Source organism: Peromyscus maniculatus, chromosome 22, assembly GCF_049852395.1.
Source record: "Peromyscus maniculatus bairdii isolate BWxNUB_F1_BW_parent chromosome 22, HU_Pman_BW_mat_3.1, whole genome shotgun sequence".
Lineage (NCBI taxonomy): Eukaryota > Metazoa > Chordata > Mammalia > Rodentia > Cricetidae > Peromyscus > Peromyscus maniculatus.
Window position 1 is genome coordinate 49,155,094 of NC_134873.1, and position 16,387 is coordinate 49,171,480.

Genomic DNA, 16,387 nt, shown 5'->3' on the forward strand with positions numbered 1-16,387 from the left:
TGATCTCCCCTCACTAGGATGTAAATACCAAAAGATCAGTCCTTTCATGTATGCAGTTCACTATTGCACCACCGGATTTAGTATGTGTGCACAGCAGGAGGCATTGTTCCAAAGGCATCAAGGTTGCATGGAAGAAACTTCCAGTATAAACACAAGGAGTTATCGGGCTTAGCGACGCTAGTCTTTAATCCCAGCACTCAGGAGGCAGAGCTGGTGAATCACTGTGGGGTTCAAGGCCAGCCTGGTCTACATAGTGAGTTCCAGGACAGCCAGAGCTACAGAGTGAGACCCTGTCTAAAAAAATATATATTTTTTAAAGTTGTCGCAGAAAGAAAGAAAAAAAAAAAACAGGTGATCTTTGAGATTGTGTAAGCAGATCTACATTTACTCACTTCAAGGTGTCAGAGAGCACTAAAGGATTGGTAACTGAGCTCCAGGATTCCCTTCCCCTAGGAATCTGATTTAAGTGCAGAACCAAACAGGCCCTAGGAACATGATGGGTTGTCGAGTTTAGCGGCCAGGTCAGGTTTCCACCAGTGTGAAGCTCTGGCTGCAAGACAAGGGAACAAGAGGCTCCACTGCTTCCTAGGGGAATTGCAAGAGGGGAAGCCAGCGCCGCTGAAGTCGCGGAGCTCTCGAGCCACTGTCCACGGCCTGCCGGCCTCTCTTAGGACAAAAGCAAACGCCTGGCGGCAGCCAGCAACCCCGAACTCCAACGCGTGCGTTTTCGCGCAGAGCTCGGCCGACTGGCGGCGCAAGCGCAGAGGCTCCCCCGGGCGCCACTCCGCGGTGCTAGGCGTTTGCCTCGCTGCCAGAGCGGAGGTGACGCACCGGGGTGCGTCGGGGCTCGCTCGTCGCATCCCGAGGCAGGAGCGTCCAGGCAGAGTAGCCGAGTTCCGAGCGCATCGGACCTGGAGCGACCAGGGGCGGGGGTGGGGGTGGGGGTGGGCGGGGAGGACGCTCGGCCCTGACAGCGCCCCCTGCAGGTGCCAGGGTGGCCCCGCTGGCCGGGACACAGGACCACCTGGTTTCCTCCACCGCAGCCGCAGTCATCTTGGAAGCCCGCCTGGGAGCTAGCGACCACGTTTCTGTTCAAGAGTATCCACCGGTGTCCCGGGACAAAGTCCAGAAGTCCTTAAACCTGGGACTCATCGATTTGCATAATCGCGCCAACTCGTTGTCTCTCCAAATGCATCTGTCCCTCTTGCCTCCCGCGCACCCATCACTGATTCGTGCACGTGCTGTTTGTTCCAAGTGTTTGGAATACCTGTAACTTTTTTCTTCCACTCCGGGCAGCACCGTCCCACCTCAGACCCTCTGGTACTCTAGGAACTCACACCCAATCTGCGTTCCACCCCCCTTCACCCCCAGCTTAAATATCACTTCTCTACAGCCTCCAGTCCGGATTCCTGTCCTTGAAGTTCCTGTCCCACGGGAGTTAAGAATACCAGCTTCAGCCATTACAAAATGTACGGCCTCCCTCTGATGCATACATATCCAACCTGCATTCTTTACTTGATCCTTTTTTTTTTCTCATCCCTTCTTCCCTTCAATTCCATTGTTTCAAATAGTGTGTCCTCTGGAAACACGCCGGAGAAAACACCGATTGAGAAGAGCACGGAATGCCTGCCGGTTAACACTCATCCTGGACTCTCACCGTTTTCCTCCCAGTTTGCAAAGGTGGTAGGAAGCAGGGTACGTTATTAATGAATAATGAATTAAATGGAATGATCACAGGATCGTCATAACATACAAGCCTGTTCTTTGCCCTTGCTATATTTGCCAGCATCACCAGAGTCCAACTTTCTGCAAAAATCTCCATTTGATTCAAACAGTAATAGATCCTCAAACTGATAGCATAGAACTCAATGCAACCTAATCAAACCCTCAACACGATTTTTGATTGAACACGACAACCCAATTCTGAGCTGCGAATGAAAGAAAGCAAGGTCAATTTTCTTTAAAGCGACAAGGTGTGTGTATGTGTGTGTGTCACTATGTCAGCTTAGACGGGACTTTTGTCGTATTATTTTCCGTGTGTGTAGTGGGGGGTAGGGTATCTCACGAAGCCCAGGCTTACCTCAAAATCACTTTGTAGCTAAAGATGACATTGAACTTCTGATCTTCCTGCCTTCACATGCCACTTCCTGGGATTACAGTTGTTATACCAGGGTTGAGTTTACTTATGTAAAAGAGTAAACATTTTAAATTCAGACATTGATAAAGAGTATCAACTAGTCTGCGACTTTGTTCAGATTTCACCAAAGTGTCCCAACAATGTTCTTTTATAGAGATTGCTTTGTTTTGTCTGCAAAATAGGCTTGTGTCACCACACACAGATTGCCTTCTGAACATAGACTATCTTTCCATTTGTAAAGGTTATTTATTTATTCCTATGGTGCTGGGAATCGAGCATTACTACCTCCAAGGTGTTTCTTCTGCACCTTCTTCAGCCAAGTGCTCTACCACGAGGTTATAAACTTGACTTTCATGTCTTTCAATGATGTTTTGCAGATTCCGTGGCATATCAGGAGAGCAACAACCATTGTTGATAATCATGCTCATGAGTATTTTAGTCCACTTGAATTTCTAAGGATGCCAGGCTGAACAGCAAGCCTTTTTACCCACTGGGACATCTTTCTGGCCCTGGAATAGGATTTGATTTTATTTTACTTCAAGTCATTTTAAATTCACCAGGAGATGGTTATTCTCAACTTTAAGCATGGAAATTTTGAGAGTAGCAAATATAAATGATATGCTTTGGGTCCTGCTATCACGAAACCATACATGCACATGTACAGATATTGTTAGGGAGTTTGACTTTCAAAAATGCAGATGTATAGTCATTATTTATGATCAAGGCACTTATGTGATTCAGCTATACAGCCTTATCATTCAAATTTACTGACAGCTAGCTAAATATGATCTCAAGAAGACTTAGAATTCATTCCACTGAAGTTGACTGCTAGAGAGAAAATACTAATCATTTCTTTGAATTCATGACAGAAAAACCTCTCTGCATATTTAAAATTAATAAAATGTTGTATATACTGGGATGGGATTTTAAAATTACATTTCTACCTAGTTATTGTCTGATTAAAAGGGGGAAAATTTCTTTAAAAAATAAGTGGATTAAATGTGGCCAGTTTAAGTCTTTTTATTTGTTGCAGGAGTTTTGTTTAGTAGTAGTATGGATTGAACCCAGGACTTCATGTATGCTTGGCAAGCGTGTCACCCAATGCGTTAAATCCCCAGTTTAAATAGCCTGTGGGGGTTTTGTTTGTTTGATATTTGCTTGGTTTTTTTTTCAAAAATGAAATATTTTATTTTCTGGAATGCAATAGTTTTCTTTATATTTATTTAGTGTATGTGTGCATGTGTGCACACGTGTGTGTGTGTGTGTGTGTGTGTGTGTGTGTGTGTGTGTGTATCAGAGAACAGCTTTGTGGCAACATTTTTTCCCTTCCACCTTACTGTGGGTTCCAAGGATAAACTCAGGTACCAGACTTGTGAGGCAAGCGCCTTTCTCTTCTGATTTCCTGTCACCACCCCTTGCAATGATTTTTATAGAAATACATAGACGCTGCCTCCAAACTTTTCATAAAGTCAGGGGAAATGAGATCAAGAATCCAGAATACTCCAGAATGGACCCTTTAGCCATTCTGCCTTGACCGGATTTGTAATGCGTCCATCACTGATGTGGAGAGCTGTTGAATCAAAAAAGTCATCTGAAGGGGTTGGAAAGATGGTTCATTGGTTAAGAGTGCTTGTTGGGGGCTGGAGAGATGGCTCAGCAGTTAGGAGCACTGTCTGATCTTTCAGAGGACCCAGTTTCTTTTCCCAGCACCCACATGGCAGCTCACAACCATCTGTAAGTCCAGTCCCAAGATAATCAATGCCTTCTTCTGGCCTCCTTGGGCATTACCTGCAGGTGATGCACAGACAGGCAATAAGGCAAAAATTTTTTTTTTAGAAAATAAATTTAAAAAGAGTGTTGCTGCTGCTTAGAGAACCTGAGCTTTGTTCCCAGCGACCATATTGGCTAGTTCATAACCACTTGTAACTCCAGCTCCAAAAGATCCAATTTCCTCTTCTGGCCTTCATGGCCACCTACACACACAGACACAGACACAGACACACACACACACACACACACACACACACACACACACACACACACACACACACAAATAAGGCCAGGCATGGTGGTGCACATCTTTAATCCCAGAACTCCTGAGACAGACACAGGTAGATCTCTGAGTTCCATACCAGCCAGGGCTACATAGTAAGACTCTCTCTCTCTCTCTCTCTCTCTCTCTCTCTCTCTCTCTCCAAAAAGAGTAATCTTTCAAAATAATAAACTACTGTTTCTGCAGCTGGCTGAAGACCATGCTACTTCTGCACAGTCCGCATTGGTGGGACAGCTGTTTTCTCACCTGCTCTCTCTTGTGATTTCCTTCCAGAGTCCCACAGGACTACTGCTGTTTGGTGGGACCCAACCAAGTCTTAAACCCTAGCCACCAGAATCTGAAAAGTGGAGGGTTTGTTGTTGTTTAGTTTTAAAGCTTAGTCTTAGTGTTCTTTGTATAGCATGCCAACGTGCAGTTTCTGCCATGGCAATCTTTAGCATATCAAGAAAAATATCCTTCTATTTCTGTTGTATGATATTTTGTTTGTGTTCTGACAAATAAAGCTTGCCTGGAGATCAAAGGGTGGAGCTAGCCATTAGTTAACCATAGAGGCTAGACAGTGATGGCTCACACCTTTAATCCCAGCACTTGGGAGGAGGAAGCAGGAAGATCAGGAGTTCAAGGCCACCCTGGGCTACACAAGATTGAACCAATCTAAAAGAGAAACAGAGCCAAATGGTGGCGGTGCATGCCTTTAATCCCAGCACTTGGGAGGTGGGTAGAGACAGGATCTCCTTGCTTCAGTCTGATAGAGGTAAGAACTCTTCAGTGGCTGGCTGTTCTACTTCTCTGATCTTTCAGTTTTCACCCTCAATATCTGATTCTGGGTTTTTATTGTTAAGACCAATTAGGTTGGTGTTTCATATTCCTTTGATTTTTTTTAGTAAATATGAAAAATATATATATTGGTAGTTTTCTATTCTTTTGCAGGGGCATTGGTTTCTTGTTTGTTTATGAGCAGGGTCTTCTGTAGCTGAGGCTACTCTTCAACTTGCTATATAGCCAAGGATGACCCAGAACTTCTGATCCTGCTGCCTCTACCTCGTGAGTGCCGATATTACAGATGTGCATCACCATCTCCAGTTTATTCGCTAAGGATCAAACCCAGGGCTTCATGCCTGTGAGGCAAACACTGAACTATACCCCAGTCTCATAGCAGCCACTTTTAAGTGTACATTCCAATGGTAATGGTATTAACTATATTCCCATTATTATACAATCAATCTGCAGAACTATTTTTTAGACAGTTTCACTATGTAGCCCAGACTGACCAAGAATTCACAATCGTCCTGCCTCAACCTCCTGATTGCTGGGAGTACAAGCATGTGCCACTGTGCCCAGCTAATGTACAGAACTCCATCTTGCAGGACTAAAACTCTATACCTGTTAAAAACTCCCCATTACCCCAGCCCTTCATCCTGGCAGCCACCATTCTTTCCATTTCTGTGAATTTTTCTATGAATGTTTTATTTTGGGTATCGTTTGACATCATACAGCATAGTCATATGTTGCCTAACAAACGAGTATTTTAATTTAAAAAAAAATCTCATTTATGGATCAGGCATGGGAGTGCACATCTTTAATTCTGTAGGGAGGCAGAGCTCTTTGAATTTGAGATCAGACCAGTCTACTTTATCGAGTTCCAGGCCGGTCAGGACTACATAGTGAAATCATGTCTCAAAAAATTCCTGGTTTATTATTAGTCTGTGCGCATCTGTATGTATGCATGCACATGACACAGAGCACGAGTAGAAGTCACAGGACAACTTTGTGGAGTCAGTTCTCTCCTTCCACTTTTTTCGTGGGCTCTAGGAATCAAATTCAGGTCACTAGGTTTGCACAGCGTTTACCCACTGCTCAGCCCCTGAGAAACGTTTTGAGAAGTGTATTGTTAGGCAACTTTGTCTGTGTGCAAGCATTGTGGTATACAGTTGTATGCTAAGATGGCTGCATTTCACTGGGTGTTGTGGTATTATGTACTGCTGTTCCATGTAACTAGTTTATTGCATGTAACATAATATACTTAAGTCAAACTTCATTCATTCAAGTTATAGCATATAACAGAATTTCCTTTTTATTTTTTTTTTTTTGTTGTTGTTGTTGGACAGGATGTCTTGTAGCCCAAGCTGATCTCCAGTTCTGTATGTAGCAGAGGCTCGTCTTGAAGTCCTGATCCTCCTGATTCCATCTTCTGAGTGGTGGAATCACAGGCGTGTAATGTTTGCTCAGCATTCTTTCCTTTTCATAGCATCAGATGTCTGCATCTCATTTTTTTGATACATTCACCTGGCGATGGATATTTGGATCACTCTATTGTGCATGGCATATACATTCTTCAAAAATAGCCACATATTCTTCTTCTTTTGATCTATATGAAATTTGAAAAGAGGGCTGCTGAATTTTATTAAATGATTTTTCAGTATGCCTGAACATGGTATTTTTCTTCCAGAATGCTACAAATATTTCCCATCCCATACACCAGACACAGCTTCACTGCTTCTGGCCATGAGAGAATTATAATCCTCCTTCTTGACCTCCTGAATTTCTTAAAGTCCAGGCTTGTGTCCACAGACCCTGCCAGAGTATCCATTTGGACTCAGTCGTATGTATCATGTTATATGATAATTCCCCAGGGCAAGGGTCTCCAGAGGGCTGCATATGTTTGGAATCAGCACCCAATGTGTGGGTGGTTTCTTTCATAGCCAAACACCCATGTGTTGACTTTTAGAGTCCCTTACCCACAATCATGATATTCCTCACAGGAATTCTGACCCCAAAACTCACTTCAAAGAAATACAGCAATGAGCTCATTAAGCATTTTAAAAGTTTAGAATTTCCTGGTCCTAAAATGCCCCCCCACCCCCCCAAACCTTGAAGCAGCCAGAAAACGTTTATAGAATGTTTTATTTTTCATTTTTAATGAAAAAATTCTTTTTCATTATTTATGGGGGTGGGAGTTGAACCTAGGGCCTTATGTTTGTTAGGCAAGTGCTTAGCCAAATCCCAGGCATTTCTTTTTTTTTTCTTTTCTTTTTTTAACTTTTTAATTTTGAGATAGGGTCTCACTGAGTTGCCTATGCTGTCCTTCAACTCACCATAGGCCGTAAAGACCTTGGCATGTGTTTCTCCTTCCTTGGCCTCCTGAATTGCTAAGGGTACAGGGTCGTGACACAGATCCAGCCGGAGAAGCCATTTGGAGACAGTCACATAGATCATACATTATAAGATAATTCACTGCATGGCTGGGGCAAGCATCTCCAGAGGGCAGCGTATGTTCAGAATCAGCTCCCAATAATGGCTCATAGCCAGAGTTCATTCACAGGTACGAGGGGTAAAAATGGGAGAGGCTGCTCACTGCTGCACTAGCAAAAGCCTTTGCTCCCTATTACCAAGCCATATGCTTGGCTGGCCTAGGGCTTAGTTGCCTAGGAAAGGCTGTTTCTACCAGGAAACACACACTGATTCTGATGAAATAAAAGGGAAGAATGCTACCCAGCCATTTCAGGCTCCTCATGACTGAGTCAACAGATTAAAAAATGGATTTGCTCTCTTAGCTGGGATTATTGTACTCAACTATTGGGCTAGATTACAATTCAATAGCAAGTTCAAGGCCAGCCTGGGTCTTACATGAGATCCTGCCTCAAAAATTCAACCAACAAGCTGGGCGGTATTAAGGCATGCCTTTAATCCCAGCATTTAGGAGGCAGAGGCAGGTGGATCTCTGTGAGTTCGAGGCCAGCCTGGTCTACAGAGGGAGTTCCAAGACGGCCAGAGCTGTTACACAGAGAAACTCTATCTCAAAACAAAATAAGTGAACAACAACAACAACAACAACAACAACAAAAAAAGCCAGCCTTGGTAAGAAATAGTCTGGAATGCAGTTGGGCCCTTAAAGTGTACCAGGCCCCATGTTTAAGATCTATGGGAAACTCCAAATAAAACGGAGCATGCCATCGTCCTCGGTAAAACCTTGACCAGTGACAATAAAGAACATACTGAACAGGTAGTGAAGGAAGGTGGTTGTTAAGTGTGAGTTACACTCACATGATCAGTCATAAAAGAGGACAGTGACTGTCATGACATGTGTCAATAATACAGTGTGTGTGTGTGTGTGTGTGTGTGTGTGTGTGTGTGTGTGTGTGTATTAAGTAAACACCTTTCTTTTCTCTCATTCCTTTATCATGTAACATCGGATGCACTGAATTTGTTCAGTAATTAACTTTCTTAATTTTATATCGTAGTGTTTGTTACAGACTATCAGAAGAATAAACATGGCTCAGTGACTTTGTTCCCTCTTTCAAGGAAGAAAACAAGCAAAACCAGAACCCCACCAAGTCAAGCCAATGAACAAATGCTTGAAAAATAGAGTTCCCACAGCCTTGTTCCTTCATCATAGGATGACCTTTAACCTCAGCACGGAGCCTGGATTGACCTGAACTTGCCACTCTCTGTCATGAGACTCTCAAGTTCTGGGACCATGGGCGTGTGTCACCGTGTCCAATTTCTGTAGTTTTATGAAAACTTTACATTGTGAAATATTAGTGCATTGCCTTGAATCCAAAGAAGTCAACGCGCATGCCTCTGTGTACTTTGGACCTACTTTAATTATAGGCCTCTCTGTGTGTCACTGTCATGAAATCCAGCGAGCCAAAGGTGATGCACACTTTCCCCTGTGGGTTCCAAACCTGGCACATCTGACTTGGGATTTTGGGCTAAAGCCAGCATTCCAAGGAGAGTTGGGAACCACTGGGGAATTCCAGCACCCTGGGAGGGAAAAGCTGCAGTCTTTAAAACAAGACTGCTGAGTCACCCCCCCACTCGCCCCCCTCCTTAGAGCTGCACCCTCTCTCTCTGATTCTTTAGCTCACTGCTATGACAGTCACCCAAGAGCATTTTGTTGGCATTGAGTGGGAACGGGGGCAAGAGGAGGACAGCGTGGCTTGGACATGAGATAAAAATGCATCAAAACATTTAGCCCATCACACCTAAAGTCAGCCCTATCAGCTTTACTAAAAGTGATGCATAGAGGCCACTTGTCACATAAGGAAAGTGGAAGCTGCTCATGTTTCTCTAGGTCATCCGCTCCTCCCCACCTACCAGACAGGAGAAGGTTTCCGACTGCCCAGGCCTTTCTGCTCTCTACATTACCCATCGGGCTGCCTCTGGGACAGACCCCCCTGCTCCTATCTATGCCCTGCTTCCCAAGCCCGTCATGCACTTCACCATACTCTTATTTCTTTGGAGAGTCTCAATTCACTGAATAAATATGAGCATGAGCTTGGTATGTAGACATTGCCTCCCCTGCATTCCAATGAGAGCTTTCCTTGGGGGAATTACCGTTGGCTGTGCGTCTGTCAAGTCTGTCATACCTTCCTTTCTCTGGCTGAGAGAAGCTTATTTTCTTTTTCTTCTTTCTTTCTTTCTCCATTTCCTTTCTTCCTGAGAGAGAGTCTTATTTTGTAGCCCAGTCTGGCCTGAAACTCACAAGGTAGCCCAGGCTGTCTCAAATTCCCGTCAATCCTCTTGCCACGGTCTCCAGAGTGCTGGGAATACAGGCACGAGACACCATCACACTGTTATCAGAAAGTGTGGGGGCCCTACCTAGGGCGTCATGTGTTTCTAGGGAAATTGGGGTCCCCTCCCAGTCATGTTAATAAAAGAATTTAAGAGTCGAATCTGAAGGAAGCTCAAAGACATTCTTGTTGGAGTTTAGAAGAAAAGCAACAGGGGAGGTGAGCTGGAAATCCTGGCAGTTGCCAGGGAGAGGGGTTGGGAACAGGACAAGAGAGAGCCATACTGCTTGGGTTGGATGTTAAGCGATGGAGGTCAGGCACACAGCAGACAAGCAGCTGCGTGACCAAAAGGTAGGGTGGAGAGAGAGCTTCGGAGGAACAGTAAGGAAGCCCAAAGGACCAGCGAAAGCATCCTTGGGCTCTGGCCAGCATCCAAAAGAGACAGAAGAGAAGGAAAAGCCAGAAACCTCAGGGTGGCCCTGAAGTGACTGTACCAGGGATGGCTTTCTGGGAAGGAAAAGCACATTATCTCATTAGAGAAATACGTATTTCCCCGGTCTCTTTAGGATGATTTAAGATGAATCTGTTTCCTGAGGGACAGTCCTTTGGTCAGGTGACTGACTGATCCAATTGGATTAATTCTGCTATTTGGTGTAGCTTGGGATATTAGGACTCCACCCAAGACCAGAAGCAAATAGCTTTCCATTAAGGGCCTCACAGAGCCCTGACCTTCCATGCTGCAAAAACACCCGGCTCTGCAGGGATCCTCAATGAGATTCCTGTAAAACAGGCCAGGCGCTACCCCTGCAGGCTTTGAGACACCCTTTCCTGAATGTGCCTTGTACCTCCGTCTCTATCTATTTCTCTGAGTGGTCTCAAAGCCGGAGTGAGGATTCTGCAAAGGGGAGAAGAAGCCCAGGGCCTACTATTACTGCATGGAAGCTGAGCATGGTGGCCCAGGGTTAGATATCGTCCCAGTAGTGGAGAGCAGGAAGACTGCTGCAAGTCTGAATCCAGCCTGAGCTACATTGTGAGTTCTAGACCAGCCTAGAGAATGAGACCCCGCCTCAAATAAACAAACAAACAAATAAGTAAATAAATAGACAAATAAATAAATAAATAAAAGCTGCTGTGCTGAGTGAAGATAAATGCTTTTATTTATCTATTTATCTCTCTGTCTATCTATCTATCTATGTATCTATCTATCTATCTATCTTCCTACCTATCTATCTATTTATCTATCTATTTATTGGAATGGGGTCTTAGATAGTTCATACCGGCTTCAAACTCACTATGTGGCCAAGGGTGACTTTGAACTCCTGACCCCTTCCTTCTACCTTCTAAGAGCCATAATTACAGGCAGAGACCAACACACCCACCTAAGTTTTGTTGTTATTGTAGTTGTTTTGCTTTAGTTTTACATTTTATCATTTACTTAGTGTGCGATGGGGATGGGGTGCCATGATACAGCTGTGGAGATCAGAGGACATCTTGCGGGAATCGGTTCTCTCCTCCTACCTTATGGGTTCAAACTCAGGTGGTTAGGCTTGGCAGCAAGCACCTTTACCTACTGAGCCAGCTCGCCAACCCCTGGATGTTCTTTATAGAGCATGTGTGGTAAAAAGACATGTATCTCCTAACAGGGTCTCCCTTAATCTACCTTATAATCACACAAAGAATTTTACTGCAATGGTTTGTGATTTTTTTCCATCTAGCAAAAATTCAAAAGAACTGAGTGAATCTGTTTCTGCAGAGCACAGTGACCCTGAGTCCTCCTTAGAGAGCAGAGTGGCTGCAGCAATATTGATTTTTTTTAAAAACTTGTCTTAGAATGTCAGCCTTTCACATTATTTTTAAATCTATATTGCTAAGACAGGCAATTGTTTAGAGAAAGGACTGGTGCACTCCTGTAAAACACATTCCACTAGAAATGATGTCTCTCCCTTGCCATTTTCTGATTTCAAGGCAGCAGCGTGACCCAGCAATCCCAACACTCAGAGCTGAGGCAGCAGGATCACCATTAGTTCAAGGCTAGCCTGGGCTCTAAGGCAAGACCCTGACTTAAAAAACAACAACAACAACAACAACAACAACAACAACAACAAAAAGCCTGGACGCAGTGACTCAAGCCTGCAATCTCAACACTCAGGAGGCTGAGGCAGGAAGCTTTCCAGGATTCAAGGTCAGCCTGGGATACACAGTGAGTTTGGGGGCAGTCTGAGCTACATAGCAAGACCCCAGCTTCGTCTTCCTTCCTCCTACATCCTATAAAAAGCCAGCTGTAGGAGTTGGGGGTATGGCTCAGTGGTAAGAATATTTGCTCCCGAGGCTTGATGCTGGGTGGTTTTTTTTTTTTAAAGTTTAAAAACTGTGATATGAATAATGCTGTTCCTGAGAATTTATCACCTAATTGCCAGGTCAGAAGGTCCCCAAAAGCTGGCATGGTGGCATATACCTTTAGTCCCAGCACTTGGGAGGCAGCAGGAAGATCTCTATGAGTTCCAAGCTAGCCTGATCTACATAATCCAGTTTTAGGATAGCCAGAGTTACACAAAGAGACCCTGTCCAAAAAAAAGGTCCCCAAATCATCTGGAATTAGATGAGATTAAAAAAAAGATCCTACCCTCAGATCTTCTGAATTCAGTAACCTTAGATAAAATAAAATAAAAGTTTTGAGACAGAGTCTCATGTAGCCCAGGCTGGGCTCAAACTTGCTTTGTAGCCAAAGATGACCTGAATTTCTAATCCTCCTGCATCCACCTTCCAAGTGTTCAGATCACAGGCGTGCCTCACCATGGGGACTTAATCCAGGGCTTTGTGCATACTAGTCAAGCGCTCTACCAACCTGGCTACAGCTCCACCCCCATCCAGGGGAGTCTGATGTCCACTGACACTTGGGAACCACTAGTTTAGATAGCCCTGGTGTGCTGACTTTCTTGTCACCATGATGAGACACCTAACAGAAGCGATTTGAGGAAAGATGTATTCTAGACCGCGGTTTGGTTTCAGTCTATCATGAAGCCACGGCACGTTTCATAGTGGCTTGATGTGTGGTGGAGGTTCCTCAACATCTCTGTGAATCAAGAAAGCAGAAAGTTCAGGCTGGAACCAGAGGCAGCTAGCTCTTCAAGCCTGTTCCCGGTGACCCACTTCTGCTAACTGGTCCGTCTTCCCAGGGGTTTCACAACTTCCCAAGCCAACACCACCAGTAGAGGACCAAGAGTAAGAAGACATGAGCCTTCAGGAGACACTTCAGATCTGTCTTAACCACTGTTCTATTTACATGAAGAGGCACCATGACCAAGACAACTCCCATAGAAAAAAGCATTTAATGGGGGCCTTGCTTACAGTTTCAGAGGCTTAATCCATTATCATCATGGTGGGCAGCATCATGGCAAGCAAATATGATGCTGGAGAAGTAGCTGAGAGCTACATCCTGATCCTCAAGGAGAGAGAGATTGAGAGAGAGAGAGAGAGAGAGAGAGAGAGAGAGAGAGAGAGAGAGGAGAGAGGAGAGAGGAGAGAGGAGAGAGGAGAGAGGAGAGAGGAGAGAGGAGAGAGGAGAGAGGAGAGAGGAGAGAGGAGAGAGGAGAGAGGAGAGAGAGAGAGAGATGAGCGCACAGACCTGGCTTGGGCTTTTGAAACCTTAAAGCCCACCCCCAGTGACACACTTCCTTTAACAAGGCTGCACCTCTTAATCCTTCTAATCCTTTCAAATAGTGCCACTCCCCGACAACTAAGCATTCAAATCTATGAGCCTATGGGGCCATTCTCATTCAAGCCACAATACAATGCTTCGCTTCAATTAATTATAATATTGGGGTTAGAACATGGTGAATTTCCATCATCCGTTGAATATTCATCATGTAGGAAGGTGACCTTCATTTGACTTTTTCTCCTTTCTCTGCCCTCCATCTCAACTCACAGACTTTGGAAATTCAACATGCTGATTCTTGTGTGGCACCATGCATTTTTTTTTTTTTTTTTTTGAGACAAAGTCTGGTGTATCTTAGGCTGGCCTCAGACTCACTGTATAGCAGAAGATGACCTTGAACTTCTGATCCTCCTGCTTCAACCTCCCAAGTGCTGACATTATGGGCATGTGTCACCATATCCATTTTTTTCCCTCAGTGCTAGATTTGAACCCAGGCCTTCATGTCTAGTACGCACTATGGCAGACACTCTAGGAGCTGCATCCTAAGCACCCCTCCCACTTCCTTTCTTTTGAGTATTGGTGTGAACCCCAGGGCCTTGGGCATGCTTGGCAAGGGCGCTACCGCTAAGGTGCATGCCTAGCCTCTCCACCATATTTCTTGACGCCCGACTGGTTCATTGTTTGCCTGATTGCATTCTGCATATTCTTCCGAGGTTCTTTCCTCCCCAGAGGAGACTTGGTGTCTAAATTATGTTCTACAGATTAAACATACTAGAACAAGGGAAATGTCTGACTCTTGTTGTAGGAAGAGCAGAAAAGCCCATTACAGTTATGTTGAAGTCCTTGTGATTTTTTTTTTTTGACTTAGGGTGATTCAGGGTTGACATAGGCCGCAGTGTTAAATTGTGACTTAAGGTTAATTACTTAGACTCTGAGGTCTGGTCCTTGATCAGATAACACAGAGATAATTTTTCATAACTGGCGAGAGCAAGCTGGGGATGGGGAAATGAGTTTCAGCCACTAATCTGTACAGTTTTAACTCTGTGTAATACCACACATGCATTACTGCTTAAAATGTCTCTGAGCTGCTGGACGGTGGTGGCGCACGCCTTTAATCCCAGCACTTGGGAGGCAGAGCCAGGAGAATCTCTGTGAGTTCGAGGCCAGCCTGGTCTGCAGAGTGAGATCCAGGACAGGCACCAAAACTACACAGAGAAACTCTGTCTCCAAAAACCCAAACCAAACAAACAAACAAAAAAACAAAAAAACCAAAAAAAAAATTCTCAGAGCTTATTAGCTTATTAACATAGTTTAAGTAAAAAAATTAATTTGCTAACACAATACATTGCATTTCAAATACAATTATTTATGATCCAGGGACCATATCAAATACTTAACATGTTTCAATTAATTTTATAATTTGCAAAATCCCTATGTGCTTTTTAATATTTCTTTCCTACAGCTAAGTAAATTGGGGTATCGATATTTCTAGTAGCCTAGTCAAGGTCACACCAAGAGGTAGTGGTTCCATATTCCACGTTCTTAGGCACCACATCCAAACACCTTTCTAAGTTTGTCCTCCTAAATACAGTTCACTGAGGAGTCTGCTCTAGGATTAACTTACCTTTTTATCATTTCAGGAAGACAATCAAGCAGTGCTGTCCTGTGGCGGGAGCCCAGGGATTTTGACCTGTTGTAGGTTCCAAATAAGGTTCGACTACGACACAACCACCTGAGTTTTAGTGTCTTTATTTGCAAAGCGGATCCAATAACAGCCGTCCTGCCTCTTCTGTAGCCAGTCAAAAGTGTTGGCCAGTGCTTCATAAATTACAGAATGGTCAGTCGTATGGGTATAAAAGTGTTAAAAACCGAAGGGATTAGACATCTCTTAACAAAATAAAATATCTGTATTTTAATAAATAATAAAATATCAATCTTTAGTGTTTTTTAAAATTTATTTATAGACCAAGTTCACATCCTAGGTATAAATTTCTCCTTCCTTCCTTCCTTCCTTCCTTTCTTCCTTCCTTCCTTCCTTCCTTCCTTCCTTCCTTCCTTCCTTCCTTCCTTCCTTCCCTTCTCCTTCCTTTTCCTCCCTCCCTCCCAGCCTCCCCTCCCAGCTTCCTATCCTCCCTCCCTCCCAGCCTCCCTCCCTCCTGTCCTCCCTCTCTCCCTTTCTTCCTTCTCTCTTTCCATTTTGAGACAATGCCTCACTCTGTAGCCCTGGCTGGCATGGGACTCACAGAGATCTGCCTACCTCTGACTCCTGGGATTAAAGGTATGCACCACCACACCTGGCTAATATTTGATTTTCTTTTTGTTTTGGTTTTTTTGAGATAGGGTCTCTCTGTAGCCCTGGCTGTCCTGGAACTCACTCTGTAGACCATGCTGGCCTCAAACTCAGAGATCCTCCTGTCTCTGTCTCCTGAGTGCTGGGATTAAAGGCGTGTGCCATCACCGGCCAACTATATTTGATTTTCTTACAGATTTGCTTACTTCATGTGTGTGCACACTCAAGTGGTGGCACCATTCTTTTCTTCTACCAGGGTGCTTCCAGGGATCAAACTTAGGTTGGCAGACTTGGTGGCAAGTGTCTTTACCCAGAGAACCATCTCACCAGCCCAAACAGTTGGAAATATTCAGAATCTTGCCTGGTATGGTGGGTCACCCCAATAGTACTTAGGAACAAGGCATCCTGCCTCCATTTGATAAGCAGGCATGGTTTCAGGCATGAAGAAAACAAAACGTCTCTGTGTCTGCTGAAACTAATAGTCAACTCTGAGGACATCAAGAAAGTAAAATCTTAAAAGCCCTCACTCATCAAGATCAAGATGTCAGTTCATCACTGGCCTTTTTTTTTTTTTTTTAACTTCCTGTCTGCTCCCCGCCACCCCCACCCCAACCCCCACTGCCCCAATTCAGAACTCTTTTGATGGCTTTTTTTCACTCTGCCTTGGGCTTTCCGAAGTGTGTGCATGGTCACAGGACACAAGCTGTCCAATCAGTACTCTCCATTTACATCCAAACTA

General features: G+C 44.3%; 1 long non-coding RNA gene across 2 annotated transcripts; it reads left to right on the plus strand.

Annotated features, from left to right (window-relative positions):
- The first annotated feature begins 954 nt into the window (after positions 1 to 954).
- Positions 955 to 15,262, plus strand: LOC143270068 (uncharacterized). 2 transcript variants are annotated; one of them, XR_013046957.1, is made up of 4 exons: positions 955 to 1,469; positions 1,572 to 1,695; positions 11,669 to 11,885; positions 14,999 to 15,262. It is a non-coding gene; the product is annotated as an uncharacterized LOC143270068 (long non-coding RNA). The 2 variants fall into 2 exon arrangements; XR_013046956.1 differs by lacking the exons at positions 11,669 to 11,885; positions 14,999 to 15,262 and adding an exon at positions 8,432 to 10,160.
- Positions 15,263 to 16,387: the final 1,125 nt, after the last annotated feature.